At 47.0% G+C, this 16,816-nt stretch overlaps 1 pseudogene across 1 annotated transcript in view; it reads right to left on the bottom strand.

Moving 5' to 3' along the window:
- The window catches only part of LOC144753938 (E3 ubiquitin-protein ligase TRIM39-like), a 318,213-nt pseudogene that overhangs the window by 228,090 nt on the left and 73,307 nt on the right, over window positions 1-16,816 (bottom strand). Inside the window, exon 6 of the transcript XR_013594603.1 lies at window positions 8,693-8,719. The product of XR_013594603.1 is annotated as an E3 ubiquitin-protein ligase TRIM39-like (transcript). The remainder of the gene's footprint in view (window positions 1-8,692; window positions 8,720-16,816) is intronic.

The raw sequence follows: 16,816 nt of genomic DNA, 5'->3' as shown, positions 1-16,816 counted from the left end.
CCAGCGCCTTGAGACCCTCGCGGGTGTGTAGCGCACTTTATAAATTCTCTGATTGAATGATAACTCTGGCACATATTTATGACAGTCTACCACCACCGGGTGGCAGTGTCAGTCCATTTTTAAAACCACACATGAGCAAAAAGTTTAACAATTCAATATATGATTAGAAAAGTATTAATACCAGGGTGCTCAGGCCATTTGTACAGGTGTGGGTCACCTAGTGTAGTCCAAATTGTCCCCTACGTAGGACCGTACTGGTTAAGTAGGTGGTGTTTGTAATGGTATTTGGCAGCACTGTGGTGGGAGAGGTGTGGCGCTGCGGCCAGGGCGACTGACGCTGGAATCTGGGGATCAGGGTTCGATCCCCGGCTCCGGCGGCAAGTTACCATGTGACTCTGGGCAATAGCTTGCTTAATCTTCCCGACGGCCCCCAGCGCCTAGAGACCCTTACGGGTGATTGTGCGCTTTACAAATGTGGATTATTATTAGCACTGGCAGGGACTGTAGGTGGTGCAAGCTGAAGTGGCCTCCTGAGAAGGGTTTTGGGCTCGAGCACTTATTTTACAAATTAAGCAGTGTGTCTGGAGTACATTATATTTTAACACTTAGAAGAAGGCGTTTAGGCACCTCACAAAACGGAAGAAGAATCCACATTAAGTTTAATTGGTTTAGGTTCCTGGTAATACTCATTAATACCAAGGTCCCTTTAATGTTATGATCTTGATATATCACTGGCTCGTTCTAAATTCGCTCAAATCGCAGAGTGATGTGTTGTCGAAAACCCAGATTCATTCACCCATGCTTCTGTTCTTGATAATATGTAGACTTATTTATTCTTTTAGTCTGTATAATGCCCAGATTGTGACCTAACTTTAAATCTAATGTTTCCCCATTCACCACATTGCCACAAATGCAGCCCCAGAAACCTTTAACACGCCCATTAGAAACATTGTGCGACCAGTTGGATCCTCGAACAATGAACATGTGAATGCTCTTGTTACAAATAAGAAGTTGTGCAAGTGAAACACTGAGTAACAAATATAAGCCATATAAGAAAAATAATACCTAAAGGAACACTGTGCATCTTTAAAAACAATGTACCTTGTTAGCGCTATACAATGTTATAATGTACTTCAAAATACTGTGAAATATAGCAATTGGTGAGTACGGTGCGGGTTGAATGGAGCTAATTTTATGCACCTGGCATGGGAGTGCCCCCGGGTGTTTGCATTTTGGACGGGTGTGAAGATGGCATTGACTGAAATGACAAAGGTGTCCATTGAATTGGACCCGCGCCTATGTTTGCTTGGTATAGTGTCTGGTGTGCCGTTAGGCTTGAGACGTCTGGTGGCCTTGGCACTCCAAATGGCTAAGAGGAGGGTGGCTGTTTGCTGGGGAGGTAGTCGTGCGCCTGCTGTTAAATTCTGGCTGCAAGAACTGGCGTACTGCCGTGACCAGCTGACATGTTATTATGAAGAACTGCCGCAGGCCTCGCGCCCCAGAGATATTTGGGGCCCCTATACTGAATATATGATGTCCAGACTCAGTGGAGGAGATTGATTTTGCTACTCACCCTCGACGTACTATGATGCTCCGTACTTGCTGTGGCTGATCTGTAGGCTGCTCCCTACTGTATTATGGGTCGTACTCCGGTTGACTCCTGGCGGGGCTAGATGATACATGGTGTAACTGGTCTTCCACTACACGGCAATCGCTAAACTTTTATTGCTAACTTCACAGCAGCGGTGCGTCCATTGGGGCGTAAGGGCGTAGCCCCTCCAGCCACAATGGACCTGCATCGCGGCCGCCGGCCGCAATCCAATCCTATCTAACATTGCAACATCATGAATCAGCCTCAGCCCGCCGCCGGGCATTGTGCAGGGGGGAGTGGCCTTTAGCTTGAGTGACACTCGAGATCGTAGTGCGCAGTCCCGCTGGGGAACTTACAGTGCACTGTGCGCATGCTTGGGATAGTTGACAACTATCTCAAGCATGCGCACAGTGCACTGTAAGTTCCCCAGCGGGACCCAGGGGTAGTTGCTCGCCTGCCACAGCCCGGGTTTTCAAAGGGCGACAGGGCGAGCAGCAAATGTGCCCCCCTAGCCAATCCTGGCGCTCAATGCAGGGCCAGGATTGGTGGTTCACCACGCAGCATCCATCATTGGATGCTGCACGTGTGGGGGTGGCACACACGGAAGATTCCAGAGAGTGCCTCTTTCGTAGCTCTGGGCACAAGGCAGACAGGCAGTGTCATTTACAGATTGGGTTCTTATCTGAACAGCTTCGACAAATTCCAAGTTGGCCTCTGGGCTGCCAAGAAAAGCGGCTCCGAGCTGGAAATCAGACCAATGCGACCCTGGAGGCTAACAAAGGGCCCCGGGCCGCAACCCCCACGTTTCGAGATAGAAGCCGCCTCACGTGATGACAGCAGTGCGATTCGAATGATTTTCTACAGCTGAAGTGTGAAGACACGACACACACAGGTCTTAGACTGCTCTAAAAACAATTCGTAGTAAAAATAAAAATAACAAACTGTTGCTACTTTAACTTTGTGGATACCGCGTGACCTGCTTTCTTTCTGATGTCACTTCAATGCTTGAAAAGAAGATTCTGCGTTACTTAGTCATTTCCTGACCACCCGGTTGCCATCGTCGACAGTAAAAGCAGGTAGGTTATTGCACAACTACTGTTTTAATGCGTTTCCCCCGTACCATATGTGTGTTTAGTAGTCATCTCGCGCAAAATTACATTTTTGCTTAAAAAACTATTCGTTTTCTCTAGGCATGGAACTCAAAATGCAGTTACAATGCAAAAGAAAAGTGTTTAAAAACGAACCGTTACATTGATTGTGTGCAATGTGTTTTTAAAGCTAAATGAATCTTGAGTATTCACAATGCTACAGCAACCCCAAAAAGTTATGTTTGCATTTTTTATAAATCTTGTTTTAAACAGAAACGGTTCCGAGTGAAAGGGTAAACAAAACTTGTTTTGAGTCTTTGAGGCTATTAAGAGAAATGTTCCCCACACTCACTGCGCAGTCGTTTGCTGCTCAAGTAGATTTTTAGACACGTCTTGCGGCACAATATATCAGTCCTGGATTTTTACTGATTAACCCTGAGATTGAATTCTCCATTATGGTTTGCAATGCCCACAAAAAATGCGCTTGCATTGGATTGTCACTGGAATGGGGGGAGCGGTCACATGTGCTCCTTATCAAAGAGAACTATACCAACACTTCGAGCGACTACGCTGGAAATAATGCAGTTACAAAACTCAGTATGCAATGTGCGATATAAGTAGGCCTCCGAGCACTGGTGTTTCCCAGGACCATGGTTGAGTCGAAGTATTTTTTCTATTAATTTAAATCTGGGACTTGTGATTTAAAAATGGTTTTCAGCAGAACTATTGGTCCCACAATGCAAAGAAAACAACTTTCCTGGGCTACTCGGGCACAGATAGCGTGGGGGTGGCACTGCTCGTACCAAGTCAGATCCAGACCCAGACCAGTCCCCACAGTTGCTCCGGATTAAGGGACATTGTCATGTCATCTCAGGCGCGATGTAAAGACTCCCAGTGAGCTGAGGACTCTTTTGGCTCAAGAACCAACTAGCTGGAGACCCTTGTGGTTGTTTAAAGATTTAAGATCAGCCTGTAACTCAGTCTTGAGCTGGGTGGGTGACCTCGATTACAAAGTAGCTGTGCCAGATGTCCCATTATGACCCCTTTTGCCTGTCTCCCCTTCAGACGCAGAGGGCATAAAACAGGGGGGTGCTCAACCCTGCCAAAAAACTGAGGGGTGACCCTAAGAGCACAGCTGCCATCCAATCAGGGGTGGGATGCTTTGGTGTGCTGGTCTGGTTTTCTGGGTGCATTGGCTCAAGTTTTTCGCATGTAATTGATTGGGTGTCTTGGTAAGTTGCTTTTATGTGAATGTCTGATTTATGACTGCGCATTCCTTTCAGTGTGCACTTGCTTCAGTTTACTTTTTGAGTCACTGTCTAGTTTGCTGAATGTATTGCTTTCAGTTTTCTTTCATTAAACTGTTTGACTTGCTTGGTGCTTTTATGTTGGTGCCTGCATGCTGAGGTGTACTCTTCTTCAGTTTAAATGTATTTGAATGGCCTGTTGACTAGCACCCTGCTTTCAAAGTGAAGGTTCACAGGTTCACACTAGCTTTAGTTTACTTTTGTATGGTTGACTGCATGCACTGTTTTGCTGGATGCATTGCTTTAAGTTACTACTTGATGCATTGCTTTCAGTTTGCTTTCAAGTAATTGCCTCTCATTTTCCTAATGCTTTGTGAAGGCTGTTTCCCAACTGCTGTGCAACTTCTTCTACTCTTAGAGCTGAGATTTTCATGAAAGTCTTATAGTCTGAATTCAGCACCTGAGCGTAATAGGACGGAATGTAAGAAGCTCTGTGGTTATAGTGAATAAGCAGCTACCTATGTTATGCCATCTATTAATGAAATAACTGCACTTTCACAATTGCTTTATTAACCTTCCTGCTTTCTCAAATTTGCTTGAAAATGCACGATTTTTCTTCTTTTTTTTCAAAATTTTCTGGGGGGGGGGGTAATCCCCCCAAACCCCCCTTTTGGGGTTCCGGCTCGCTCGCTACGCTCGCTCGCTACGGTGCTGTATGCAAATTACTTTGCGCCCCACCACTTTGAAATGTCACCCACCGCCCCTGACTTCCAAGCTTCTATGCTGGGTCTGTCCCTGTCGTATACAGAACGGTCTTTGAGGTTGACATGTCCCCAACTGCCTAGATTGCTCTGTTCTCTCCACACGTGCCTCTCTTTCATCCACGGCCCCGGGGTTGTTGGGGGGGGGGGGGGTTGCTTATTTGCATGGTTTTTGTCCCAAGAAATATGTAAACTAAAGACTGTAAGGTTGTTCTACATTGGTGTTGAAGGCTCTGCTGACACATTACTTTATTGCTATGCCGCCGGTCCTCTGGATGTCGGATGATGGGCTGTGTACTAAAAACTGGTTCACATATATTGTTGATACTTGCGGCCGGCCCGATGGGTTGTAGGCCAGAAGCTGTGTTCTTGCAGACTGCCTCAATAAAGGTCTTTACTACAAAAAAAAAAATTTTTTAAAAATATAGCAATTGGTGGTCAATTACTCAGGGCTGTCATTTCAGTTCATTTTATTAGCCCAGTGTGCCACATCAGGCAGGGACAAACCTTATCAGCAACTGCTGTCTATTCCACAAAGCTACTGGTGAATGTAAACCACCCAGGCTTGTGCATTGCCCCTTAGGCAGAGGTGGTAACTGACTATGCCTTGGAGAATCTATGGAGGATGTGCCATCTTGAGGAAGAGCTGAACTATGTGCTTCTTTTACAAACCCACACACCCTTCTACCATGTCATGTTAAATGTACATCATTATGGTATTTATAATAACACGTTTTTATGAAGCTCTTAATAATGTGGTTTAGTTTTTGCTAAGCTTTGCCAAGAATATGCATCACTTGTGTGATTAAACTTCATGTCTATTTATTTATTTATTTATTCAAAGTTTTATATAGCGCGAACAAGATCCTTACAGATATCAGAGCGCTTCACAAAGACAGGGTAGGGGCAGTAGGAATGAAACAGAGATAATGGGAGCAGTATAATAGCCACTAACATGGTAGGATCATAATAACATACATAAAACATATCAATATACAATCAGGTAAACAAGTAATATAAGACGGCACAAGTCATTGAACCCACTACAGAGGTGTTCAGGTACACGTGGGTGTGTGGATGGCTTATACCAGTGTTTTAGTATAGAGAGAACACTGAGTGGGGGCATCGGGAGAGTGAATCAGTAGACCAACGTGTATCATATATTGGTCGGTAGTAAGAGAGTAACGTAGTAGTGCCCCCATCAAGTAGAAGTATAGTGCCAATGCCAATGTCAATTAGTATATTTTAAATACGTTCCCATACGTTCCATAACTAATAATTTTCTGTCTTATTTTTGCAGCACGTACTCTCGTGTTGAGCCTGGGAGGTGCTATGTTCTCCCACATCCTGTGCATTGCAAAGTGCATGGGTTGTCTTAAATCTGATAGACCATGATAGCTCTACTAAACAGCATTCGAATGCCAATTAGTACTTTAAATAGCGTGATAGATAAATGGGTGCATGCACATACTGCATCGAACCACAAACGCGAAGGGATAATAAGCACATATGAGCATCTGCTAGAATATCATAATGTAGCACAATACATTATAATATATACAATAATTCATTAAACCTGCTGTGAGGTCAGCAAGTTTAACAACAATTTGTTGTTGTATACTTATATCAGTTCCAATTGAAAAAGAAAGAAGAGTGTAAGAACAGAAACGTTCTAACCAATGTACTTTGGTTCATGTTGCCCTTTCTAAAAAAAAATCTATGATCAAGTAACACTACAAAATTGTGAGGCCAAACTTTTGTTAAACTATTTGCTACAAAATAAGAATCAGAAATCTTTTTAAATGTCTGTGCTGTAGATAATCTTTGAAATTACTTTTTTCGCTTTCCCTCTCATGTGCAGTGCCAGGGTGTCACAAGTGTCAGGTCTCACATTTTACTCACAGACACACAAACACAGGTCAGCACCAATACAAAATGGCAGTAGTTTGTTATAAAACAGTTCTGTTTTAAAGCTTTACAGGCTCCTTTCAGTATGTTTTGCACAGCGATGGTGTAATATGCCCCGTTGTCGCTATGGTCAGTCTTCCTGAATCTGCTTTCATAATATGAGGGGGGCTGCAGCACCCCTCTCGCCCCTAGTTCCACTTCTGAGGTGGAGAGAGTGGAGGGCTCTACAGAAAGTTATGGTCTGTGTAGAGAGCGGGAGCCTGTTCAGAGAGTTTCGGGTTGTGTAGAATTAAGCATTCTGTAGCAGTGCGAGTTCTACAGATGGAGAAGAACTAACTGAGGTTTGGGTTGTGGAGGAGGGCTGAGCATGGAGTGGGGCTGTACAGTGAGTGAAGGACTATGCAGATGGAAGGGTAGTGAACAAAGCTTGGGGGGCTGAGCAGAGAGTGGTAAGCTGTGCAGAGAGTATGCCCAGGAGTAGAGGTACGCAAATAGCGTAGAACTCTTCTGGGAGTGTAGGGCAGTGCGGAAAGTGAGGCTGCTCAGTGTGCAGCTCTCCCAGCAGGTGTGCGGAGACTGGAGCCCTGTGCAGAGGGCATCCAGAGAGTGTGGTTGTGCTGGGAGTGGAAAACTGGTAAGGGTAGATGTTAGTGGAAATAATGTACTGGCAGTGGAAAGGTGGTAAGCAGTGTAGATGTGCAGAGTGAGATCGACGCGGAGTGTACAGTACTGTGCGGGGAGGACTAGGCACAGAATGGCAGATTGTGTAACTGGGCAGAGTTCAGTGCATCAGGGCTGCCTGTACAGGGACAGCTGTGCAGAGTGTAACTGTGCCTGTAAAGCAGAACCGGGTTCACATAGTAAGTGCCTCCTCCGGACTGGGCACAGTTGAACAGTTTTGTTTTCATAATACAGTGTTAAAAGGTGTTTGCACAGAGCACTGCCTTAACTCAGCGCCAGTCAAAATGGGTTTCTGATCCAGCCCAGGCAGTGAATGGCTGTGTCGACAGGCCCATGGACCAACACCACACAGACACAGCAGTGGTACTGATCCACCAGCAGTGAAGGCCCCAGCAGTGGCAGAGACCACAGCAGCACTACAGACCCCAGCAGTGGTACTGATCCACCAGCAGTGAAGGCCCCAGCAGTGGCAGAGACCACAGCAGCACTACAGACCCCAGCAGTGGTACTGATCCACCAGCAGTGAAGGCCCCAGCAGTGGCAGAGACCACAGCAGCACTACAGACCCCAGCAGTGGTACTGATCCACCAGCAGTGAAGGCCCCAGCAGTGGCAGAGACCACAGCAGCACTACAGACCCCAGCAGTGGTACTGATCCACCAGCAGTGAAGGCCCCAGCAGTGGCAGAGACCACAGCAGTACTACAGACCCCAGCAGTGGTACTGATCCACCAGCAGTTAAGGCCCCAGCAGTGGCAGAGACCACAGCAGCACTACAGACCCCAGCAGTGGTACTGATCCACCAGCAGTGAAGGCCCCAGCAGTGGCAGAGACCACAGCAGCACTACAGACCCCAGCAGTGGTACTGATCCACCAGCAGTGAAGGCCCCAGCAGTGGCAGAGACCACAGCAGCACTACAGACCCCAGCAGTGGTACTGATCCACCAGCAGTGAAGGCCCCAGCAGTGGCAGAGACCACAGCAGCACTACAGACCCCAGCAGTGGTACTGATCCACCAGCAGTGAAGGCCCCAGCAGTGGCAGAGACCACAGCAGCACTACAGACCCCAGCAGTGGTACTGATCCACCAGCAGTGAAGGCCCCAGCAGTGGAAGAGACCATAGCAGCACTAAAGACCCCATCAGTGGCCAGATCCCTGCAGTGGGGCCGATTGTCTGTTTTCTCCCAAAGAGCTGCTCTATGGTCTGATGTGCTCTATTGCAAAGCAGGAAAAATACCAGAACAGAAAAAAGACTCAGTGGTTCCTAGAGCAGAGAGCATCTGACATTAAGATACGAATGATATCAAAGGAACGCACAGAGAGACTCTAAAGGAGAGCTCATTGCAAGCACTCCTGTAACTGGAAGAAATGGAAGAGAAGTCAGAAGTGGCGAATCAACAAGGACAGTCTTTAGTTACCTGCGAAGCTGCGGGCCCATCTCCACTCTAAAAGAAACAGAAAGGAAACAAACATAGTATAAACACAAACGGAGATACACAAATTTGTATCTACAATCAGGGTGTACAAAAAAAAGCACACTTCAAATGGAAATCTTATGAAAACGAATTGCCTATTCTGTAACTTTCCCTTACCTGTAACCTCTACCCCAACCCAACCCCCAACCATTCACCATCCTTTAGTCAAACCCTAATCCTCACTAATCTGTAAACATAACAGTCATAATAATATATAATAATAATAATAATCCACATTTGTATAGCGCACAATCACCCATTAGGGTCTCTAGGCGCTGGGGGCCGTCGGGAAGATTAAGCAAGCTATTGCCCAGAGTCGAAGGGTGCTGGGCTAACCTGCCGCCGGAGCCGGCGTCAGTCGCCCTGGCCGCGGCGCCACACCTCTCACCAACGATATGCCTTTCAGATGCTGTGTATCATATATAAGTGTCTGAAGGTCGTGCACCCACACCCCATCAATACACGACACATCACTCTCAACCCTCTATCATTCTCCAGTCAGTCCGAGCAAACCTCCCTGTGGTTTCTAGAATCTGGCGCAAAGGAGACTGACCCTTCACTGCCACAGCCAAATAGCCTCCCACTGGATAATGCCTCTGCCCCAAGTTTCATGCAAAAAGAACTATTGATGGACAGAATGCAGAACAAAGTCATACATTCACCCCAGTACAGAGATCTGGGCCTAAATCCATCGTTTTTTTGCTCACCATGCCTTTCCAGTTTGGACTCAGCCTTATGCAAATCAGTCTTGACCCTGCGCCCAATGGGAACAGTCCAGCCCGAACTGCCAGGCAAGGTCCTCCCTGGACTGGAAACAAGCATCCTAGGACCGGTTTCGGGGTTTCACCCCTCTTCAGCCAGGATAGCTTGATTCCAGTGTCACAGGGAGCCCAGGACCTGCTCGTGAGACTACCTCAGGGCACTTGCTCGCCCCTGACCGGCCCGCACAGCGGATCTTAGCGCTGCCGCGAAGCCGCCCCAACACACCTTCTGATGCCATTACCGGCGAGGACAGAGGCCACGCCCCTTTTTAGGCCACGCCCACTGCCGCCAAGTATAAAGATGCTGATCTACAAGCGCCGCGATCAGTTCGACCTATCTCCTGAGGCGAAAGCCGGGAGTGCTATTTGTGTGATTTTTTCAAAATTATTGATTGTCACTAATAACTGTGTTTTTAACTCACATGCTCATGAGACTACCTCAGGGTACTTGCTCGCCCCTGACCGGCCCGCACAGCGGATCTTAGCGCCGCCACGAAGCCGCCCCAACACACCCTCTGACGCCATTACCGCCGAGGACAGAGGCCACGCCCCTTTTTAGGCCACACCCACCTCCCCCTCCCCTTCCCCCTTCCTCCCGCATAAATCATGTGCTTCTGCCGGAAGTGCAGCGGACAAGCGCAGCGGGAGCGCCTAAGGTGAGCCCGAGGCCCAGGACCCCTGCCTCAGTCACATCTTCACCTATTAGATATACTCAGGAAACCCTCCTTAATCTCAGGAACTCTTCCCCCACTCCCTGTCACAGCATCATCCCTTTAAAGGGCGGGCACTCCTGCTGCTCAAACTGCCCATTCAGACTAACACCACGTCTCCCCCCGAAACCACGTTCAATCGGGATGGCTCTGCTTCATTGCAGATCCCTCCCGAAACACCAAGCAGAAATTAACATTCTTCTGCAAGACTCCGAGATCGAGATTCTCTTTGTAACAGAAACATGAATCAATCCCAACTCAGACCCGGACATAGTTCAAACACTACCCTCGGGCTATCTTATCAAGCATCAGGACAGATCCTCTGGGACGGGAGGTGGAATAGCGATCATTTATCGAGATTATCTGGTTTGTCACTTCAAGGACAGCCCAATTCAGGACTGTGAAAACTTCCTGTTTTCTATCCACTTACCCCCATCCACTACTCTCTCAGGGATACTAGTGTATCGTCCCCGAGGACAGCAGCGACTTTTGTGCAACTCCCTTGTGGAAACCACCTCCTCTCTTGCCTGCTTGTCTCCTAACTTCACGGTCTTAGGAGATTTAGATCTCCATTTCGACGACCTTACAAACAACATCGCCGAAGACCTAAAAAAAGACCTAGCCTCCCTGAACCTCCACTTGAAAGGCAACCAGCCCACCCACTCCAAGGGCCACTTGCTGGGCCCCATTTTCACCAACCTCGCTAACCTAGCTGTGAGCAACCCCCTCCCCCTCCCTTGGTCAGACCATTTTTTAATCCCTTTTAAGCTCCAACTGTTGTCTGAAACCCCGGTGAGAGCCCCCCCTCCAGCACCATCCCGCCCGTGGCAGAAACGGGACACGGCCTTATGGGCTCAAACACTCGCCTCCTCCACGCCTGTGCTCGATCCAGACCCCTCCAGAGAAGACACGCAACTTCGCGGCTGGATTGATCAATCCCTTGACGCCATCCTCCCTGCCAAACCCCTCCCTAGCAAAAAGAGAACTCAAGTCTCCCTGGTACACTCAAGAACTACGCGAACTTGGAAAAAAATTTAAAAAGCTCGAGCGCCTGTGGAGAAAGGACTGGGCCACGGAAAACAAAAACTAATACAGGTCCGCCCTAAAGCAATACAAAACTTGCATAAAAAACAACCAGGCAACCTTTTACGAACAAAAAATACATGCCACAGCCAATTCAGCTAAAGAAACGTATCGCATAATACGGCTTCTTACCAAAACCCCGGACCCTCTGCCCACACCAGACCCATCAGGCACCAGATGCAACCAGCTAGCTGAGTTCTTCTCAACAGAAATCTATAATATCCTCAATACCCTCCCCCCTCCTATCACTTTACTACCCTCTGTTACCGCTCCCTCTTGCGCGGAAGCCCCATGCCTCCAAACATTCTCTCAGGTGACCACAGATCTATTCCTGACCACTCTACAATCAGTGAAGAGCGGGGCTCCATCGGACCCAGCTCCTATGAGCAAACTACAACTGGTCGCCACCACGGTTGCCCCCCCCTTCACCAACCTCATCAACGCTTCCTTGACACTGGGTACTGTCCCAACCACCTGGAAAAAAGCCACAGTCAGGGCACTTCTCAAAAAACCCCACCTCGACCCCATGGATATATCCAACTTCAGACCCATCTCTCTCCTCCCGGCCATCAGCAAAGTGGCCGAGCGAATTGACAACCGTCAACTTTCTCTCTTCCTGGAAACCAACAAACTTCTGCGCCAATCCCAGACTGGGTTCAGACCAGGACAGGGTACAGACACCGCATTACTAGCCATGGTCGAAGAGGCAAGATCCATCATAGACACAGGAGGATCAGTGGCAGTGATCCTCCTCGATCTAAGTGCCGCCTTCGACACGGTAGACCACGCTATCCTCATCCATCGGCTCAGCGTGGTAGGAGTATCCGGCACTGCCCTGTCCTGGATTAAATCCTTCTTGGAAGGGAGAACCTTTCAGGTGTCCGACGGCACAGTTAAGTCTAAAGCTCTCCCGTTACAGTGTGGGGTCCCCCAGGGCTCCTCCCTGAGCCCCACACTTTTTAACGTCTATATGTCCCCCCTAGAAGACATTATAACCCCATTCGGCATAAAAACAGTTATGTATGCCGATGATGCACAACTGGTGGTGTCCATTAGCCAGTCGAGGAAAAGCCTAGACAACCTGGCAGTCTGTCTCGAGAACATCTCCAAACGGATGAGTGAATCACGGCTGAAATTAAATGGCGAGAAGTCCGAGATCCTTCTCCTGGGAAATCCACGCAAACTCCCCCCATCCCTCTTATGGCCAAGCTGTATGGGCTCACCCCCCACCCCCAAAGCAGAAGTCAAAAGTCTTGGCATCTGGTTAGACCAAGAGCTTAATTTCAAAACCCAGGCCAGAAAAACCACCGGCACCTGCCTTGGCCTTATTAAAACAGCACAGAAAGTCCTTCATCTAATCCCCTTCAAATCAAGGAAACTGCTCATGCAGGGTTTAGTGAACTCCAGACTTGATTACGGAAACGCCCTTTATTTAGGGGCCCCCGCCGCGGTCATCCACAGACTGCAATGCGCACAAAACGCCGCGGCTAGACTCTTAACAGGGACCAAATCCAGATGCTCAGCCAAACCAGCGCTCAAAAGCCTACACTGGCTACCGGTCAAGGAAAGGATCACTTTCAAGACTCTATGCATCTCACACAAAATAATGCATGGGAGAGGTCCGCCGATCCTGAGTTCCCTGGTCAAACCCCATCAGTCGAACAGGCAGCTTAGATCGGATTCCCTCTCCCTGGCCAGCGTCCCCAGAATACAAAAAACGCGTTCGGGGTGGCGCCTGTTCTCCTATAACGCCCCAAAGCTGTGGAATTCCCTTCCAATCTCCATCCGAAGAGAACACAACCTACTGGCTTTCCGTAGGCAACTAAAAACATGGCTCTTCCCATAGTACCCTTCCCCCCTGGAAACATAGGTCTACTGACAGCGCTGGGACGCCTCAGGGTAGCTACGCGCTCTACAAATCCGTATCCAAATCCAAATCCAAATCCAGGACCCACGTCTGGGCATACCTGGCGCACTTAGGGCGAGAAAGCAATATTTATATTTAGTAAAAAAGGAGTCGCATTAATGAAGTCGCGACGTCACGGGGGAGTGCTGGGGCGGTTACGAGGCTCGTCAGCCCGTGCAGAGGCTATCATATTTTGGAGACACATTTGATCTGTGAGCAGCTTTAAAATGAAATAACCAAAAAAAACAAATCGATTGCGACAGCAGTAATTCTTAGATATCGTACAATCCATAAGCACACCACATGACAAGTACCGACCGCACCCCGTTGATTGTGTAAGCTGACATCAGGAGAGCTCTTACAAACCAATAAAAGACTACTATGTAGCAGAACAAATCATCCCTTCTTTGGATAACGCATACCTACTATTTGGACTCATTAATGCGACTCCTTTTTTACTAAATATAAAGGACCCCCTGTTTTTAATTATGTTTGTATTGGTCTGTGTTCAGTGTTGGCCCTGATGAAGGTGATATTACCAAGTTCACCGAAACGTATGTAGGCCATATACACCTGAGACCCTTATATAACAAGATCACAAGGAGAACGAAACCTAAGAATAAATGACTTACGAACTTGAAAACTGTCAAAAAAGAAAAAATTGGACACTTAATTTTGTAAAGAACTCTTTGGGATCTCAGTTGTACTGTTGTCTTTTGTATGTATTTCTTTTTGCATTATGTCACAATTAAGAGTGTGTCAGACTAGGAATGAATGATGTAGAATGCATGAGGTTTTTCGATAGTATTTTTTCGTTGTGGGGTCCGAATCAATTTTCTTTTACTTGTTCAAAATGTTTCTTGCACTAAAATATGTATAAAATATGAAAAAAATGATGAAATGTTTCGTTGATCTTCAGTGTTTAATGACAATAAATAACAAACTAAAGTACCCTATGTTTATGTGAATACTTTCACTCATGCTGCATCTCTAGAGAAATGTATTAGATGTGTTCATAGTTGTGAATAAGAAACAGGTCAGTACAGAGGTTCTACTTTCCAGGTTTTTGTCTTCACTCCCTCCTCTAGACCTAAAAATTAATACTGGGAGTACCCTTGTCCTATCTTTGTGTTTAAAACACTGCAGACCATCTCAATCAATCAATCAGGAGAATTGTAAGCCCGTTACTCACCCGTGTGAGGGCGGTCCGCAGATATGTTTAGACTAAGAGCCAGGTCTTGAGGTTCATCCTGAAGGTGTTCAGGGAGGGGGTGCATCTAATGTCTGCCTGTAGCTCGTTCCAGGTCTTGGCAGCAATGTGAGAGAAGGATCTTCCACCCGCTCTGGGTCTGGATGCGCGGAGTTTCGGCCAATGCAAGGTTGGAAGATCGGAGGTTACTTTTGGGTACGTGGAAGTTGAATCTATCTGTGAGGTATTTGGGTCCGTTGTTGTGGAGGCATCTGTAGGCGTGGGTGAAGATTTCGAAGGTGACTCTTCTCCAAGGGGAGCCAGTGGAGTCTTCGTAGGTGTTGGCTGATGGGTTTGTGCTGGGGGATGCAGAGGACAAGTCTAGCGCTGGTGTTCTGTATTGTCTGGAGTTTGCGGAGTAGGGACTTTTTGATGCCGGCATAGAGTGCATTTTCATAGTCCAGTCTGCTGGTAATGGATGCCGGTCTTCCTTAATTCAGGGGGGATCGATTTGAAGGTCTTGTCGAGGGTGTTGAAATATGATGCCGAGGCATGGTCCAAGGGGGTAGGTCCGTTTTGGAGGGCGGTCGGCCACTAAGTGCTATCTCATGCTGTAGGGGTGGTTCCAAGGATGAGGGCTTATGTCTTCTCTGCGTTGAGCTTCACCCAGGTGTTGGTCATCCAGATTGTGAAGCCTTGTACTCCTTTCTGGAAGTTGAGTTTGGCGGTGGTGGGTTTTTTGGTGAGGCAGAGAATGAGCTGGGTGTTGTCAGCGTATGATACGATGTTGAGGCTGTGTTGTCAGACGATGGCAGCGAGGGGGGCCATGTAGATGTTGAAGAGAGTGGTGCTCAGTGATGACCACTGTGGGTCTCCGCAGGTGATTTTCGTGGGATCGGAGAGGAAGGGTGATCCTTTGGCTTCATCTGGTGAGGAAAGATTAGATCCAGTCTAGGGTTGTTCCTTGTATGGCGGCGTTGTGTAGTCTGGCGACTAGTGTGTTGTAGGAGATGGGATCAAAGGCCTATGATAGGTCACGTAGGATATGGGCCGCGGATTGGCCTTGGTCCATGAGGGTGCGGATGTCATCCGTGGCGGTGAGTAGGGGGGTCTCGGTGCGGTTGTTGCTTTGGAATCCAGACTGGGACTGGGACCATCTGGCACTGAATTTACCTAAATGATCTTCTGCTTCACAAGTATTAAGGACCTTCTACTGGTTTCCAGTAGCCAAACGTATTGTGAACAAAGCAATGTGCATTGTGCTTAAGGAATTTCATCAGTGCAATTTCACTATCCGCAGGACAAGTTCTATCATTATGTTCCAAGCTCCTCCTTGAGATCTGTTGGAGCTCTTCTTCTGGTGGCTCCTAAAACTCTACAAAATTCAAAAGTTTAGCTTTTGGTTACAGCGTATCAGACGCATACACCAGCATTCAAGTGAACTATATCATTTTACCCACTGAATACATTTAACTGGAATCTTTCACTTTTTATCCTTTGCCTTTTTTTGAATGCATGTTAACCCACCAGTCTTATTTATGAATACTTCAGCACGCCGTTAACACATTATCTGCATCTCGTACTCGAATCACGGGGTCACCGTCAACATGCTGTTGCATGTAACATCTTATCGCAGAGAATAGAGTCTTTATAAAATGAAAATTATTTGTAAATAACAGTGAATATCTACGTTTGTAGCATGTTATCCTCATATGAGTTCATTCATTTTTTGATTTAGATATTCCCCTGAAGAAGTGCACTTCAGTGCACGAAATGCATTGGGAATGCCATTGAAAATGTGAATGTCGAAAGGTACAACAAATATTATTGATGAAAAGAAAAGATTTTCAAAGAAGTAAATGAATACAATTCACTTCTGAATAACGAATTATATTCAAGGAATAAACAATTCAGAACATTTATTGGATAATTCATGTTTAAGAGGTGGAGGAAAGCTGACAAACTGCAGTGCAAAACTAGCTTTAATACCATTTAGCCCGCAGAGTAACCACTCCTCAGAGTGAAAAGGCAAGCGGCTTGATAAGATATCTACAGGTAGGTAGGGTGTCCATGAAAAAGAGCGTTACTAAAAATATGTAACATTCTCTTCTGATGGTTACTTCTATCTATAGATCTCTCACTTCATGGATAATCAGTACTCAAGCAATACTCCCTGGAGCCAGAGACAACACAAGTTTCTTTAATCAAAGAGTCATCTCCATAGAATGGGGAGGAGGGAGGTCAAGGAGGAATCTGCAGTTAGAGTAACCACCAGAAAGAGCTTTACCGAAGGTAAGTAACTTGTCCTTTTGATGAATACTTTTAATAGCAGTTTTCTCTCCTTAGAATACGCACCACAGCAGTACCATCCAAAGGTAGTGGACCAAAACGTCCCTCAGAACCAACTGAGCAAAGTAA

This window comes from Lissotriton helveticus, chromosome 5_1, assembly GCF_964261635.1.
Source record: "Lissotriton helveticus chromosome 5_1, aLisHel1.1, whole genome shotgun sequence".
Taxonomy (NCBI): domain Eukaryota; kingdom Metazoa; phylum Chordata; class Amphibia; order Caudata; family Salamandridae; genus Lissotriton; species Lissotriton helveticus.
Note: the sequence above shows the minus strand (reverse complement) of the source record. Positions and strands in the feature narration are given on the sequence as shown.